General features: G+C 39.5%; 1 non-coding gene and 1 pseudogene across 1 annotated transcript; one reads left to right on the top strand and one right to left on the bottom strand.

Moving 5' to 3' along the window:
- The first annotated feature begins 3569 nt into the window (after positions 1 to 3569).
- LOC112625198 lies at positions 3570 to 4545 on the top strand (annotated as a pseudogene).
- Positions 4546 to 13661: 9116 nt separating this feature from the next.
- LOC112625545 lies at positions 13662 to 13763 on the bottom strand. The gene has a single exon (XR_003119636.1). It is a non-coding gene; the product is annotated as a U6 spliceosomal RNA (small nuclear RNA).
- Between the last annotated feature and the right edge of the window lie 4562 nt (positions 13764 to 18325).

Genomic DNA, 18325 nt, shown 5'->3' with positions numbered 1-18325 from the left:
CCAACAGAAATGAAAAATTGTAAGTATGAAAGGCAAAACTTCTGTGAGTGGTCATGAGGTGGAATATTTGAAGATATCTATTCCCACTACCCTCTTGATTCTTGGACCATTGTATTTTGGTAATAGAAGAGACAGCATCACCTATTGGTTGCTGATTCAAAGCGTATTTCAATCTAACAGAACTCCATTCCTCAACTGGCATTGCAAGGAGTTCAAGAGGCAATTCCTCCATTAAATTAAGCCAACTGCTTCTGGATGGTGGGGGTCTATGGTAAGATCAGCAAATTCCATGGGAATGAGCCCATTGCTGCACTTCTTTGGCTGTGAAATGAATTCTTTGATTAGGAGCAATGTTGGAATGCCATAATGGTAAATAAAGCATTCTGAAAGTCCGCAAATGGTTATATTTGCAAAAGCACCACAAACAAGGTAAGCAAATTCATATCCAAAACACATGTCTATTCTAGAGGGGACAAATCTCTGCCTCCTCTATAATACAGGGATCCACTGTCATCAGTCTGTGCTTGGTAGCTGGCTGGTCTTCTAGGGAATAGTGCTATACTGGGGGCTCAGTGCTGTTATTCTCTGCTGTTGGTCCTTTAAGCACTCCTCAGTAACAGTAGCCAGGTCAGCCTGTGATGTTAAGCCTGTGAATGGCCTCCATTCTTGATCCTGTGACCACTTTATACATGGGTTCATTCAGTGGGCTGTATGATGGCTGGTGAAAGAGGCTGAGTGATATATAAGAATATGACACTTTTTCTACACTATTATTGAGAGCTTCCTCTATAGCAGATACTCTTTGGAGGGCATTCACATGAAATATAAGTGTCTTCATGCTGTACCCATTATGAGAGACGTATCCACACACTTCTTTCCCAGGCCTCTTCTTACCAATATTCAAATCCTATTCTTATCAAGTCCCTGAACATCCAGCCAAGCTCTAAGAAACTGCCCATGAATCAGAGTAAGTCCATACTTATAGCTATTTCTGAGTTCAGACAAAGTGGATAACCAAGTGTATTTTTTTAAGTTCTGGGCTTGGGTGTATTTTACATTACCACCATCCAGAGACACTCCTGAGTGGAAGTGTGCTATTGCACTGTCCACTCCAGTTTGCCCCAGAATACTGTCTTACCATCTGTGAATACACCCTGAACTTCCTCCTCATTCAACTGGTAATAAGAAACTTCCTAGTGAGGCCACAGGTATGGATTGAAGGAGAAAGGCCAGGAGTTGATGTTGAAGGAGTAAAGCCATCTACTTAGGTAACTTAGTTGGGTCTTCTGGATGTGTGCGAGGTCAATCTCTTTTATACTATTTCTACTTGGTGGGAGGTTGCTTCTGTGAGCACTTGACTTTATGCAGCCAACTTTTATGGCTAGGAAGGGCATACAATTCATAATGGAAAACTCAGGCGACACGTAAGGCATTCAGTACGAGTATCGAGCTGGAGCTGTTTCTGGAAAGGAGAATGGTTATCTTGAGAAGAGTTAAAGATTGGCTTCAAAACCCTGAGTTTTACATTATGATTCTCCAATTGTTGTTTGGCAGAGACTTCCTGCAACATCCTACTTGCCACAGACATGCCAAGTATCATTGCATCTACTGGGTTATAAAGAAGAGCAATTTACACTTCAGTCTATACTTGCTCTGGTCCCCCTCAGAACTGGCGGCTTTATTGATTTAATAAGATTACTTGTAAATGGGAATTGAAGTAGCTCACTCGAATGTAGGAGATATTACCTCTAAAATCCAAATGGGTCTACCTAGTGTTTTTTCTCTACTGGGGGACTTTGCAAGGTGCAGCAACTTATCTTTCACTTTGGTGGCAATATTTTGAGATGTTCCATACCACGTGACCCCCAGGAATTTCACCGAGGTAATGGGCTTCTGAATTTTCATGGGGGTTTATTTCCTATTCTCTAGTTCACATGGGTCTTATTAAATCATCTAAAATACTTGCCACTTCCTGTTCAGGTCCTGATCAGATCCAATCAACATAATGGTATCAATGCAGTGGACTAGTGTGATTTTATGTGAACTGTCAAGATTATCATAATCTCTGCAGATTATATTATGGCAGAACACAGGAGTGTTGATATAGTTCTTAGGCTACTTCAGGTAAAAACAAACTGTTTCTGGTGGTCCTTGCAAACTGGTATAGAAACAGAAATATTTGCAAGTCAATAATGGCACAATAAGTGCCAGGGACTCTTGATTTGTTCCAGAAATGAGATGATATCTAAATATCAACCGCAGTTGGAGTCACCTAATTAAGTTTTTGATAACATGTGGTTATTCTCTGGATCCCTCCAACCTTTGTATAGGCTGAAGGGGCAAATTGAATGGGGAGTGAGAGGTATGACTACCCTTGCTTTTTGTCACATCTTTAATGATGAAGCTAATCTCTGAAGTTCCATCAGGGATAAGGTATTACTTGTGGTTTCCAATACTGGTAAGGGCAGGAATTTCCAGGGGCTTCCACTTGACTCATTTTTACCATAATGGCCCTCAATGGGTAAAGATTCAATGAGACCACTGCAGAACATGCAACAGAATTCTCCTGCCTCTGAGTTATCCCACCTGAGTAAGGAGAGAGCTGCCTTATGTGTCCACTCCCTCAATTACTGGCTGAGGGCTGTTCTCACATATAGGAGGAATAGAATCTGGAGGCCAGAGAGAAACCGAACAGGGCACCTGCAGCATCTGCTACAGTTATTTGGATGGGGAGGTTTCTGAGTTCTACTTTTAACGCATTGAGAAGTTAATGACATCTAGCAGGCTGTTGGATTAGTGAGTCTGAAATTGAGGAGAGAGAGTTCTAGCTCTTCCCCTATATTCCCATGGCTCTGTGCTTAGCTCTGTCATAGCATTTACTATGCTTTACTTGAATGACCTACTTATGTGCTTGCCTTTTGACCAGAATGGAAAGGGGCAGTATCTTTTTTTGTTGTTGCTTTTCTGAAGTGCCCATTCTGGGGCCTGCCACACAATAGTTTGCTCATTAAGTGAAGTGCATGTTTTCCTCCTCACCAATATTCCTGTGCTGTTTTAGAAAACTCTTCCAGAAATGGTACAGTAACAGCTAATATATAACAAAGAGAGCATCAGCTGCATTTGGACACTGGCCCTGTGCCTAGTTACCTTTGGGCAGTGGGGAAAATATTCTTCCCAGGGAAAGCTGGAGTGGTTGGAGTCTATAATTAACATATAGTGTGTATGCTAATATTATATGTCCTATACTAGGATACAATGCAATGTACATGCATTTAATTGATTGTCTTGCACTCTAAAAGAACGCTAAGTCATTTATTGACACCATGTGCAATTCCTAAAACTCAAAAATTGACTGACAGTATTCATACAGAGTTTACGTTATTTCCTGAGAATAAAAACAATGAATTACTAACAGTAAGGCAAAACAGGCCAGGCACAGTAGCTCACACCTGTAATCCCAGCACTTTGGGAACCTGAGGTGGGCAGATCACCTGAGGTCGGGAGTTTGAGACCAGCCTGGCCAACAAGGGGAAACCCCATCACTACTAAAAATACAAAATATTGACGCTGCAGACCTGCGACCCAGAGCACCTCGGAGGCGGTGAATAATAGCTCTTCAAGTCTGCAATAAAAAATGGCCTCCAATAAAACTACATTGCAAAAAATGGGGAAAAAAAAAAAAACAGAATGGAAAGAGTAAAAAAGTTGAAGAGGGCCGGGCGCGGTGGCTCAAGCCTGTAATCCCAGCACTTTGGGAGGCCGAGACGGGCGGATCACGAGGTCAGGAGATCGAGACCATCCTGGTGAACACAGTGAAACCCCGTCTCTACTAAAACTACAAAAAACAAGCCGGGCGAGGTGGCGGGCGCCTGTGGTCCCAGCTACTCGGGAGGCTGAGGCAGGAGAATGGCGTGAACTCGGGAGGCGGAGCTTGCAGTGAGCTGAGATCAGGCCACTGCACTCCAGCCTGGGCGACAGGGCAAGACTCCGTCTCAAAAAAAAAAAAAAAAAAAAAAAGTTGAAGAGGCAGAGCCGGAAGAATTTGTGGTGGAAAAAGTACTAGATCGACGTGTAGTGAATGGGAAAAGTGGAATATTTCCTGAAGTGGTAGGGATTTACAGATGCTGACAATACTTGGGAACCTGAAGAAAATTTAGATTGTCCAGAGTTGATCGAAGCATTTCTTAACTCTCAGAAAGCTGGCAAAGAAAAAGATGGTACAAAAAGAAAATCTTTATCTGACAGTGAATCTGATGACAGCAAATCATAGAAGAAAAGAGATGCTGCTGACAAACCAAGAGGATTTGCCAGAGGTCTTGATCCTGAAAGAATAATTGATGCCACAGACAGCAGTGGAGAATTGATGTTTCTTATGAAATGGAAAGATGAGGCAGACTTGGTGCTAGTGAAAGAGGCAAATATGAAGTGTCGTCAAATTGTAATTGCTTTTTATGAAGAGAGACTAACTTGGCATTCTTGTCCAGAAGATGAAGCTCAATAATTGTTCACATTGTTTTTTATATATATTTTTATATATATATATAAAATTTGGGTCTTGGATTTTGATTTACTAGTGTGACAAAATACATCCTAATGAAAATCAAGTTTGATATGTTTGTTTTGAAAGTAGCATTGGAAGAGTTGTTGGGAATTTTTTTTGCATCCACAGCACTGGTTACTTTGAACAAATAAATAAAAGCTTTCTGTAGTTGCTTCCTTTATCAGAAAAGAAAAAAAATACAAAAAATTAGCTGGGCATGGTCGCAGGCACCTGTAATCCCAGTTACTAGGGAGGCTGAGGTAGGAGAATTGCTTTAACCCAGGAGGTGGAGGTTCCAGTGAGCTGAGACCATGCCACCGCACTCTAGCCTGGGTGACAGAGTGAAACTCCATCTCAAAAAAAAAGAAAAGAAAAGAAAAAGAAAACCCAGTAAGACAAAGTATATGAATCATACTGTTTCTTATAAATAGGAAATTGATTATCACAACAAACCCGTATATGAAAGAAAATGCAGTTTGGTCTGAAATAGAATTTCAGTGTATATTTTAGAGTCATTAAAACCTAATGATCAAGTTCCTTCAGTAGCATTAACAAATAAACAGGTGTTTGATTCCCAGTACTTGTGCAACTGGTTGGGATAAGATCAGAAGTTACCATAGTTCAGTGGCTTCTGAGAACATACAGCACTCTACACTTACAAAGAAATAAAACAATAACTGCTTGGTTTACATTATTATTGTTCAATATGCTACATACTATAATTCATCAAAAATATTTATACTTTTCAATTGAGTATCCTGAGGTTTTTGTTTTGTTTCATTTTGTTTTAAATGGAATCACCGGAAGGTTAGCATAATTTGGAGCCAGAATTGCCCACACAGCTGTCAGGTTTCCTGGGCACATTGCAGATCTGAATTTGGGTCATAAACAGCTTGGAGATTTCTGACCTCAGGGGCTGTAGGGGAAATCGAATTAAGCCTGTGAGAGGTAGCACATAGCTTTCCTCCATGGTGACCCACTTTGTTCACCTCTCAGGACAAAAAAGGAAAAGACAGCTGGGTGGCAACAGCCAAAGCCATCTGTTGTAGAAATGGGCACAGAGTTCAGATTTGCAAGGACAGGGCAATATAAAAACAAAAGCAAAGAGAAAGAAATAGGTAATTACTGAAATGTCCTTGTAAGAAATAAACAGGCAATGTTAATTCTTATCCAAACATTTTATGAATGTAATATTCATCAACTGTTATTGATGTTGATCCTTGGGCTTGGCAACAACATTCTTGGTATGCAAAATTTGTTTATATAGTTTGTGTGCAGGTTGGTTCATCCAATTACCTAATAAGGACAAGGTTCAGTTTTCATATTGGCCAGTTAGCTCTGTACAGAGAAAAGCTCTGCTGCTTTGCTCTAGCTTGTATGCTATCCAATTCAGGTCTCTTCTAAGCACGGGTTTTGATCATGTGAATAGTTTGGAATACACTGTTACAATTATTGGAAGAACAACTTAAAACAATGTTTTCTTTTATATGGGTAAGAAGATAAGTGACAATAAGAAATACTAGTTACCCTTACCAAGCTCTTATCACAAACTATGTTGCACTTAAGCTGTCTCTCTCTCTCTATTGTTTCATTTAATCCTTATAAAACTGCCATTTTTCAGGTAAGGAAACGGGCTTTGAAAAGTTAAGTAGCTTGACATATAAGTCATATAGAGATAAAATAGTAAAGCTGAAATTTGAACCCAAGATAATAATTTACATTTGCTTAGCATTTTATGGTTTACTAATTGTGTTTACATACATTCTTTCACTTAATCTTCCCAGACAGTCTTGTGAGATAGTCAGTAGTTATAACCTTACTTTTACAAATGCGGGAGAAGGGGCTTTCAGAGGTCACTCAGCTAGCAGATTTCAGAGCCAGTACAAAAAGTCGAGTGTGCTGATTCCAGGTTTCAAGATCTTTTAACTATTAGACAGCCAAGGTCTGGGATATGTGTATTTATTGTGAAGTTCAAGTCTGTATAGTACAAAATGAAATGTAGATTTCATAATTATCCAGATTATTCAGGCTTTAGAGGGTCTAGATGCTTCATTTTTGTTTAATGAAATTAACAACATAACCGGACAGGGGGAGTGGGTGGGAGGGGGTGAATAATGAGAAATTACTTTTAATGGGTACGATGTATATTACTCAGGTGATGGATACCCCAAAAGTCCTGATTTCACCATTATACAATCTATGCATGTAACAAAATTACACTTGTATCCCATACATTTATACAAATTTAAACACACACACACACAAGACCTTCATATTTACCCACTCTAGAAGTTGTGTAGTTAACTGATTAAAATCACATGGAATGTATTTTCTTTTTTCTATTTTAATGTTTATATATTAGCTATACAATAAGTTCTTATTTAATGTCATTGATAGAGTCTTGGAAACTTCAACTTTAAGGGAAATGAGGTATAATAAAATGAATTTTACCATAGGCTAATTGATACAAAAAACAGTTAAGTTTCTACAGCATATTTCTTGCCACAAAAAAAAAAATCACCAAACTTCTAAATAAAGATCTCAGACATTTCTAATATTAAACATTAAAATAAATGTGAGCTAGTTAAAAGAAATTAAGAATATAAATAAAATGTTACCAGTGAAGCATATGGAATATTATAAACAAATTTTTCTAGAGATGGGAGGGGGGGTGTCTCACTATTTTGCCTAGGCTGGTCTTGAACTACTGGTCCCAAGCGATCATCCTGCCTCAGACTTCCAAAGGGCTGTGATTATAGGCACGAGTCATCACAACTGGCCAGACTATATATTTTTATACAATGGAATTATATGGCAATAAAATTTACTATAGCTATAGGCAAACATGGATGAAGCCAAAAACGAAGTTGGAAAAAAAAGTCACAGAAAAATATACTCAGTGTGATTTCACTTATATAAACTTTAAAAACTAAACAACATATTATTTAGGGATACAGATAAACTATTTTTAAAAGGAAGGGAATGATTAACTGAATATTTGGTACTAGGGTTACTTTCGGGGAGAGAGAGAGAGTAGGGGATGTGATCCAGGAAGAGCATCCAGAGGTTTCACATTATATTCTATTGATTAACTTGGGTAGTGGATACATGATTACTTGTTTTATCGATGGTATTTACTTATTTATATTTTTAGAGAGAGGGTCCTGCTTTGTTGCCCAGGCCAGAGTGCAGTGGCTCGAACATAGCTTACTGCAGCCTTCAACTCCTGCCTCAGCCTCCTGAGTAGCTAGGACTACAGGTATGCACCACCATGCCTGGCAAATTTTTAAAAAGTTTTGTAGATATGAGGTCTCTCTATGTTGCTCAGGCCGGTCTTGAACTCCTGGCCTCAAGTGAACCTCCCTCCTTGGCTTCCCAGAGTACTGGATTACAGGTGTGAGCTACCATGCCCAGCCTTTATTAATGGTCTTTACATTGAACATACGTATACTCTCTTGTTTGTGTATTTTACAATACAATTATATATATATATATACACACACACACACATATATATATATCAATCAGAAAAGAGACCAGAAGAATGTACATTACCACAATAACATTAGTTGTATTAGATTGTTTGGTTACAGGTGATTTTATTTTTCTTTTTCCACATTTTCTGTAGTGTGCTATTATTACTTTCATGATTAAAATAAGTAACCCTGGCCAGGAGTGGTGGCTCACGCCTGGTAATCCCAGCACTTTGGGAGGCCGAGGTGGGCGGATCATGAGGTCAGGAGATCAAGACCATCCTGGCTAACATGATGAAACCCCGTCTCTACTAAAAATACAAAAAAATTAGCCGGGTGTGGTGGTGGGTGCCTGTACTCCCAGCTACTTGGGAGGCTGAGGCAGGAGAATGGCATGAACCTGGAAGGTGGAGCTTGCAGTGAGCCGAGATTGTGCCACTGCACTCCAGCCTGGGCGACAGAACCAGACTCCATCTCAAAAAAAAAAAAAAAATATATATATATATATATATGTGTGTGTGTGTGTATATATATATATATATATGAAATATGTAGTTACTCTGAAGTAAAATAGACCACTTAAGGATTTATTATTCTATGTGGAATAATATGTGGAAAATAAATGTGGAAAAAGAAAACCAAAATCACCTGTAACCAAACAATCCAATACAACTAATGTTGTTGTGGTAATGTACATTTTTCTGGTCTCTACTCAGGAGGCTGAGGCTAGAGAATCACTTGAACCTGGGAGGCGGAGGTTGCAGTGAGCTGAGATCGCGCCATTGTACTCCAGCCTGGGCAACAAGAGTGAAGATCTGTCTCAAAAAAAAAAAAAAAAAAAGAAAAAGAAGAAGAAGAAATAAAGTAAAATAAGTAACCCTTACAGGGAAATGGCAATAATCTCACTTAGCCTAAACAAGTGAAAAGTATAACCTGAAGTAGTTTTAGTTAGGATAATGGGTTTCACAAATATACCGGAAGCACCAATGTCAAAAGGACATCCGGAAGGTGGAAGTTCTACCCACGTGTACTCTTGAGTTGCTTCGATGTTGTTAATCTGTTCTTGTGCAGAACTGCTCATTCTTAAAAATATACAAAACATTCTGAGTTGAAAGGAGAAGACAGTCACACAGTGAAATCTCTCTCTCCCTCCTGAGACAACTATCCTCTCCGTTTTGCTGCTATCCTTTCTACACACTGCTATCGTTGGGAAACTTGCACAACAGTATTGTGATTTGTAATTCTGCTCTCTCCCATTAGGCTCTGAGCTCTCTGAGAGTAGAGTCTAAACCATAGTCATTTTGTATCTACTGTTTCCTCCACTATGTCTGGAATAATTAGCTGCCCAGACAACTTTTATTAAACTGAACAAAAGAAGCAATGAAGATTTTTAAATGCTACATTTATAAGACACATGGCTATGGAAACCTGAATATTCTTGGAAGCTAATCTTCACGCAGAATGAGTCAATATGTTTCTGTCCTGTTTAAATACAAAATCTTGAGATAGTATATTATTTATGTCCATCATAAAAACTTAACAAATATTGCACAACACAATAAGCACAATGAATTCGTAACTTCTGGCACATTTCAAAAGAAGTTTCTTTTCTATGAACTCTTTTTGTCCACCTCTTACCATCTCTACCTCCTAGAATCCAGCACAGGCTGTAAACCTCAAACCTGTTATTTTTAGCAGTGAGTTAGCAGAGGGCCTTGACTTCCTCTTAGAATGATGGTATGCAGCTCCTGAGAATATAACAGCAGAGCTAATAATGGTAGAATCATCAGAGTATTTGCTGATTACCATCTTCTGTTATAAAGACTTTAAAAACCCTTCCTTGTAGTAAGGTGGAAAAGAAGCCACATGTCTGCAAAATAGTCCTTATCAGGAGGAATAGGAACACAGCACAATTTCTTTCTGGCCCCTAAACATTTGCAAACTACTGATACAACACACTCACATGATGTCTCAGATCTTTAGACACCTCCCCCAGGCAGAAAAGAAGGAGCCTCATTTTACTTCCCCTGCTGGCTTTCCTGAGATTTGAGTGGTGGGACTGTGTTGAAACTGGCTGGCTTTTTTTAAGAAACATGTTAATTCAAAACTCTAGGGTAAGGGTAGTTGATCCTGGTAGGCCTGGTCTGTCTAGACAGTTTCTTTTCAGATTAGTTTGACAGAGATAAGATAAGATTTCTCAAAAGCATATTTGCTTTCTATTGAAGAAAAACAAAAAACAAAGGAAACACACCCCCCCACCCCACCCCCACACATGTATGCAGGTGACCAGTGATTAAATTTCCTAATAAAACACCCAATCCCAATTGCCTGTGCTTAAACTAACCTAAACTACTGATGCAGCCATTTTGAGTGAACTTAATAGGAAACATAGCCAAATAGATCTTCTTCCTGGTATTCGAGAAGAAGGAAAATAAAACAATTCAGATATAAGCTTGATCTATGTAACATAGTCACTAGGCTTGATTTATGTAATATAGTAACTATATGTCACTGTAAAATAGTGGTTAAGAGTGTGGATACTAGAGTCAGATTGTCTAGGTTTGAACACCGATTCCACCACTGTCTAGCTGTGGGATTAAGTTACATAAACTCCCTGGGCCTCTATTTCTGGGCCTGTGTGATGGTACTTACCACTTGTGTGTGTTACAGGCATTAAAGTTATGTCAGGACATATAAATCACTGAATATGGTGCTTGACAACTTCATTATTGATTACTACATGTAGATTATTATAAAGCTAATGAAATTTAGCTTCAGGGGCCCTCATTTGCACAGACTCTCTCCAAGTTCTCAGGAGTGGCTCCAGCAGAGTGTTCATGTGACGGTTAATTTTATGTCAACTTGACTGAACTAAGGGATGCCCAGGTAGCTGGTAAAACACATTATTTTGGGGTGTATCTATGAAAGCATTTCCAGAAGAGAAGGGCATTTGGATCAGTAGGCTAGTAAAGAAGACCACCCTCGCCAATGTGGGTGGGCATTATCCACTATGCTGATGGCCTGAACAGAACAAAACGGCGGAGGAGAAGGGTGAATTTTCCCTTGCTGCTTGAGCTGGGACATTCATCTTCTCCTGCCTTGGATATCAGTGCTCCTGACTCTCAGGCCTTTGGACTTGCACTGGGACTTAACACTATTGGTTTCCCTGGTTCTCAGGCCTTTGGGTCTTGTACTGGAACTACACCACCTGGTTTCATGGGCCTCCAGCTTGCAGACAGCAGATTGTGGGATTTCTCAGCTTCCATAATTGCACAAGCCAATCCCTCATTATAAATCTCCTTCTATGTACAGTCATGCATTGCTTAATGATGAAGATAAGTTTTGAGAAATGCATCATTAGGCAATTTTATTATTGTGTAAACATCATAGAGTGTACTTACACAAATTTTGGTAGTATAGCTTACTACACACCTAAGCTATATGGTATAACCTACTGTCCTAGGCTACAAATCTTTGCAGTATGTTAGTGTACAGAATACTGTAGATAACGCTAACACAATGGTAAATATTTGTGTATTTAAACATATCTAAACAGATAAAAGCTACAGTAAAAATACAATGTTATAATATTATGGAACCACTGTTATATATATGGTGTGTTACTGATCGAAACATCATTTTGCTGTGCACGACTATATATCTATATATATCCTATTGGTTTTGTTTCTCTTGAGAACCCTGACTGATATAGTTCACATATATATTTTTTTGAGTTTTGTGAAAGTAAGTGATTTTAACCACAATCAGTTAAGGCTGCTATCTTTCTCCATGTCAAATTTCACTGTATCATTTTCCCTTGAATTTAGAGGTGCTTGAGTGTCTACCAGCATTTTGGGGATCTAAGGGGAAGTAGAGTTGAGAACATATCATTTAACTAAAATTTAAAAACACATTTTGGATTGTTCCAATAAAACAATGAGAAATTATAAAATCCTAATTTGGATATAAAAGAAAGGTGTTGGCCGGGCGCGGTGGCTCAAGCCTGTAATCCCAGCACTTTGGGAGGCCGAGGCGGGTGGATCACGAGGTCAGGAGATCGAGACCATCTTGGCTAACATGGTGAAACCCCGTCTCTACTAAAAATACAAAAAACTAGCCGGGCGTGGTGGCGGGTGCCTGTAGTCCCAGCTACTCAGAGGCTGAGGCAGGAGAATGGCGTGAACCTGGGAGGCGGAGCTTGCAGTGAGCCGAGATCGCGCCACTGCACTCCAGCCTGGGTGACACAGCCAGACTCCGTCTCAAAAAAAAAAAAAAAAAAAAGAAAGGTGCTCTGTTTTGTTATCTAAAAGTGCTTTTAATGAAGAACTAAGCGAAAATTTACATAAAAAGTTAATGGGATATGAAATAAAAGTGATAAAAATGAATGACGAGATTTGCTTCTTGTTCAGATACCAAGAAGCAAACTATGTATAATACTTTTTTCCAGATCATTCGAAAACCAGTGCTTCCTTAGAAGGAAAAAGAGAAATTTTTAGAAGTAATGGGTAAACTCTTGGATTGTTTGATACTCTATTAAGAGGAAGGAATCATAAAATCATATAAAAATATAGAAATTTCTTGCTGATTTGATACAAAATACTGACACTGACAAAGATGACACAAACCTCAAAATATGCTTCTGCAATAAAAAAACAGATGAGAAGCTAAATAATGAGTCTGTCCGTTTTCACTGGTATCCTGGATTTTTTATAGCTCGTATGCAGAAAAAGCTTGGTAAAGATTTTCCCAAATCTGATATCAACCATAAAATATACTATGGTATTAATAATGAATTATAAAACTGAAATAAACATTTTAAAACAGCAACAATTTTAAAAAAACAAAAGTTGATTAGCCATGTTAGAGGAAAAACTAAATTTTAAAAAATGTTCCCTACAGAAAATTATATTAATATATTATTATCATATGAAGAGGTGATCAGAGAGCATACAGCCAAAAATATTGGTAAAAAGTTATATAGCCGTATGTCAGGCAGTTTATTAATAAAAAATATTATGGGATTTTCCAGATTTTTTGTGTTTGTGAATGTAAAAGACTATTTTCCAGATATGGTCATCGCAGTATCTCCTATCCCACATGCTCTTGTGATAAGGTGATTGACACCGCTCTCATTGAGACGTGGAATCTATGTTCCCTCTCTTTGAACCTGAGCAGATGTGACTGTAGCTTAAAGGACGTTGTAGTTGACAGAATAAAGGTCCCTCAAAAATGTCCACATCCTATTCCTCACCACCTGTGAATATGTTATGTAATATAGCAAGGTGGAATTAAGGTTGCAAATCTGACCTTTTTTCTTTTTTTTTTTTCTCTGGTTTTTTGTTTTTGTTTTTGTTTTTTTGAAACAGGGTCTTTCTCTGTCACCCAGCCTAGAGTGCAGTGGCGTGAACATGGCTCACTGCAACCTTGACCCGGACTCAAGTGATTCTCCCACCTCAGCCTCCCAAGCTGAGACTACAGGCGCATGCCACCATGCCTGGCTAATTTTTAAAAATTTTGTAGAGATAACATCTTGCCATGTTGCCCAGGCTGCTCTAGAACCCCTGGGCTCAGGCAATCCTCCCACCTCAGCCTCCCAAAGTGCAGGAATTACAGACATGAGCCACCATGCCCAAACTTTTCTTTTTCTCAAAAATACAGAACACTTCACAAATTTGCCTGCCATCCTTGCATGGGGGCCATGCTAATCTTCTCTGTAACATTCCAATTTTAATATATGTGGTGGCTCGCGCCTGTAATCCCAGCACTTTGGGAGGCTGAAGTGGGCAGATCACTTGAGGTCAGGAATTCAAAACCAACCTGGCCAAGAGGGCAAAACCCCATCTCTACCAAAAATACAAAAATTAGCAGGGCGTGGTGGTGCACACCTATAATTCCAGCTACTTGGGAGGCTGAGACAGGAGAATCACTTGAACCCAGGAGGCAGACGTTGCAGTGAGCCGAGATCGTGCCACTGCACTCCAGCCTGGGTGACAGAGTAAGACTCTACCTCAAAACAAACAAACAAACAAAAAACCCCCCACACAAAAACAAACCAAAAAAACAAAAACAAAAACAAAACTATTTTATGTGATGCTGAAGCAAGCACCAGCTGACCTTGAGATGGTGAGACTATACTGGACTATTCAGGTGGGCCTAATATAATCACTAAGGTCCTTGTAGTTGGAAGTGGGAGGCAGAAGAGTCAGAGTCAAGAGAGATCTGGAGATGCCATGATGCTGGCTTTAAAGATGGAGGAAGGGTCACAAGCCAAGGAACGCAGGTGGCCTGTAGATGCTGGAAAAGGCAAGAAAATGAATACTCTCTAGAGCCTTCAGAAGGACGGCAGCCCTGCTGCCACCTTGATTTTAGCCCAGTGAGGCCCATTTCGAACTTCTGACCTCCAGAACTATGATATGATAAACATTTGTTGTTTTAAATCCCTAAATTTGTGGTAATTTCCTAGACCATCAGTGTGAAACGAATACAGATGCTATCGGACTGCCAAGGCTGGTTTGTAAAAGGAGACACAGTGTTCACCCGATTTTCTTCAGGCCCTGACACCATGCCATGAGGAAACGGAAAGACCACGTGGAGTGGTTACATGTAAGTGTTCCATCCACCAGCCTCAGCTGAGGTCCCAGCCCACAGTCAGCATCACTCCAGACACGTTGAGTGGCAGCAAGATGATACCAGCCGCAGTTACCATCTGATCACAACTTCATAAGAAACCCTGAGCAAGGGCTGCCCAGCTGAGCTCAACCAACGCCCAGACCTGTGGGTGATGATAATAAAATTATTGTTGTTTTGAGTCACTAAGTTTTGGGGTGATTCATTGTACAGCAGTAGATAGCTGGAGCAGTGAGTATATAACAACTTTTAAAAATTGACACTTTGTCTTGAATTGTCTCGTTTTAAATAAGTATTCACTTTCATATTTAATTTTATATTTGTAAATCCTACCGTTTTTCCTAGAGAGAGCCCCTCCAAATAGTAAAGCTTCAAACCTACTGCCTTAAATCTGGTTCTACTTCTGCACGTAGCCACAATTTCTTATTCAGAATGTGGTAGAAAACATAAAAATATATGTAATTAAACAGACCCGAGAATCTTTGATATAAAGCAGTCTTTCCTTTCTTCTGAGACAGAGTCTCGCTCTGTCGCTGGGCTGAAGTGCAGTGGCGCGATCTCGGTTCACTGCAACCTCCACTTCCTGGGTTCAAGTGATTCTCCTGTCTCGGTTTCCCAAGTAGCTGGGACTACAGGCGTGCACCACCACGCCCAGCTAATTTTTGTATTTTTAGTAGAGACAGGGTTTCACCAGCAGTCTTTATTTTTAAAGTTAAAAAAAAAAAAAACTTTCACTTTGAAAACACTTTAAAATGTTAACAGAAGCAAATTTTAAGCTTTTTAAAAAAATACTTTAAGTTCTAGGGTACATGTGCACAACGTAAAGGTTTGTGACATATGTATACATGTGCCATGTTGGTGTGCTGCACCCATTAACTTTTAAGCTTATATCACTTATCCATATCACTTTAAACATCAATTGCCTTTTCATTTGAGATTAAAAAAGAGATCATGACTCTCACAGACAGTAAAACTTATTTTGGAAATACGATGATATAGTCAACAGATGTATCCCAAGTTACTCTTTGCTGACAGTGTCAACTTCATATAGCATTGTGATGTCAAGAAAAGACAGGAAATCTCTGAGTTAGGTCATGGTTCTTGGAACAAACCATGAAGGAAAAATGTGTTATGTAAAGAAGCATGTACAATGTTCCAGAATGTAGCCTGGGCCACTTAAAATATATTTTAAGATGATTTTGAGATGATTAGTTCTGATTTCTGGCATTGCCAAATTCTCAGTTCACTCTCCTCTGCCAGCCTTTTCACATCATGTCAAAGCTACTTCATTTATTTCAATTGATTCTTCCTGTAAAAGAGGGAGCACTGGATAACAAAGTACTGAGTCAGGCTTCAGAGTCCACGGAGCATTGACTTCTCAGGTTCTCAGGTTGCAGAGATAGTTTATACAAGGCTAACTCTCTTGCAGGCTAGTAGAACTGGGAGGGGCTAAACTGAGTAGAACTGGGAGGGGCTAAACTGAGTGGCTGGAAAAACTGGTCCTCTTGCTCTAGTCATTCAGATGGTGTCTACAGTGTGGATAATTTCCACAATTCCAAAGCCAATCCTACAAAGATAAACACTATGAATGTTTATGAATATGGCCAACCCTTGCACAAACACTCTTCCAAAAAAACAGGGCATGCTTCTAGCATTAACAACTAAAGCAACAAAATATACAGTAAATGGATTGTAAAATGTTGATTTCGAATGTATAGTAAATGGATTGTAAAATGTTGATTTCAAATTTGAGATGATCTTGTTCGTGGGAAAATCAGAAAGGAGAATATATGAGATGCCTCACTGACTTATTCTACTGATTGCTTGAAGAAAGAGATTAATCATCTGCTATATAAATCATCTCATTCTTCCAGGTTCTGATTTAAAAATGAGCTCTTGGTTGAAAAATCTGCATCACTTTAAGATGGCACCCTATGCTACTATGCTATACCTTCCCTGTTCCTCTTCCTCGGAGAGGCATTTCTGTCTCCATTGAAGGTTCTGTGAAGCAGGACTTATCTAAGCAGGAAGTTTGGGGCTGCAAACCACCTTTTTTTTTTTTTTTTTTTTTTTTGAGATAGGGTTTTGCTCTGTTGCCCAGGCTGGAGTGCAGTGACATCATCATGGCTCACTGTAGACCTCTCAGGCTCAAGCAATCTTCTTGCCTCAGGCTCCCATGTAGTTGGGACTACAGGTGCATGCCACCATGCCCAGATAATTTTTTAAATTTTTTATAGAGATGAAGTCTTGCTATGTTGCCCAGGCTGGTCCTGAACTCCTGGGCTCAAGTGATCCTCCCACCTCAGCCTCCGAAAGTGCTGGGATTCCAGGTGTGAACCACTGTGCTCAGCCTAATGACAGAAAACAGCCCAGCCAGGGACTCAGCAATAGTGAGTAGACAGGGAGGGGGAGTATGGCCTCATGTCAGCTTTACATATCCTTATCCTCAGGTTCTTTCCTTTCGGGGCTGCTTTCCACCAGACTTCTTTGATGAGGTTAGGGATAATCCCTTCCTTTCCCTTCATGAAGTTACAACATGGTGAAAAATTCCAACGGCCTAGAAATATATAGCTAGTTGCTTTCACAAACATTTGTATTCAGTCATCACATATGAAGCAGACACAATTACCTCTGGCTTTTTGTTTGCCTCAGGTTAGAAAGCTGAAGCTCAAGACCATCAGAATTATTCAAGGTATTCAAGGCACCATCTCTAATGAGTAGGAAAGCTGGGACACAAGGCCAGTTTGATCCAAGGCCAGTGCTTTTGCCCTATACCTCAGACATACCAGGGTATATTCTGGGGCCTTGTTTTATTTACGTATTTTTGTATCCCTGATGCCTAGTAGGGTGCCTGGCACTCAATCTGTATTGATTAACTTTCGATTGAATAAAAAGCTAGGATTTATTGTCAAAAACTGTATCTCTGAGGAGAAAGATGAGATTTGGAAAGTTGTAGCAATTTTGATGCCTTATGAAGTTCAGGGAAGTCTAAGTCATTTAGAGAAGTACTACAGCTGTCCCATGGGAGTGCCCTATTTTCACGGTAGAAGTGTAAGTGTGAACAGGTTTGCAGGACACTTGTCAGGAGTCAGGGATTCACTAAATGTAGTCATTGTTTCTGTGTGGGCACTCCCTGCTTATTACCCATTCTGTGAGCACCTTTTAGCTTCAGTCTCACATGTCACCGAGGACAATAGGCTGAACATCAGGCCTTCATGGGGTTATTGGTGACAGTATCATTCAACCCCACAGAACCCCTACCATGTACTGTAGAAGATCAAGTATCTTAAATTATTTGGAAGTTCTTGGGGGCTGCCAGGTTTCTGATTTCCTTATTTTGTACGTATGCATGATATAGGAAATTTGCCCTCCAGAAAGCTCCGGAAAGGCTAATGGGTAAAGCCTGATTAGCCTAAGGGGAATAATGTCTTTTTTCATAAATAACACTTTCACCTCCAGCAAGGTAAGCCAAGATGATAAGGACAAATAGAATGAGGATAATTTTTTTTAAAGATATATTAACAAACAAAAAATTCTGCAAAGTAAACAGAGAAAACCTACATAATCCCCCAAGCCCATTTCCCAAGAATATCATCATCCTTAAAATGAGGTGTTTAAAAAAGAGGATGCGGTATTAATAACTACTGGATCTATATTTTTAATGACTGCTTTCCTTTAATCTTAA

Source organism: Theropithecus gelada, chromosome 5 (assembly GCF_003255815.1).
Source record: "Theropithecus gelada isolate Dixy chromosome 5, Tgel_1.0, whole genome shotgun sequence".
Lineage (NCBI taxonomy): Eukaryota > Metazoa > Chordata > Mammalia > Primates > Cercopithecidae > Theropithecus > Theropithecus gelada.
This window is presented reverse-complemented; position numbering and strand designations above follow the sequence as displayed.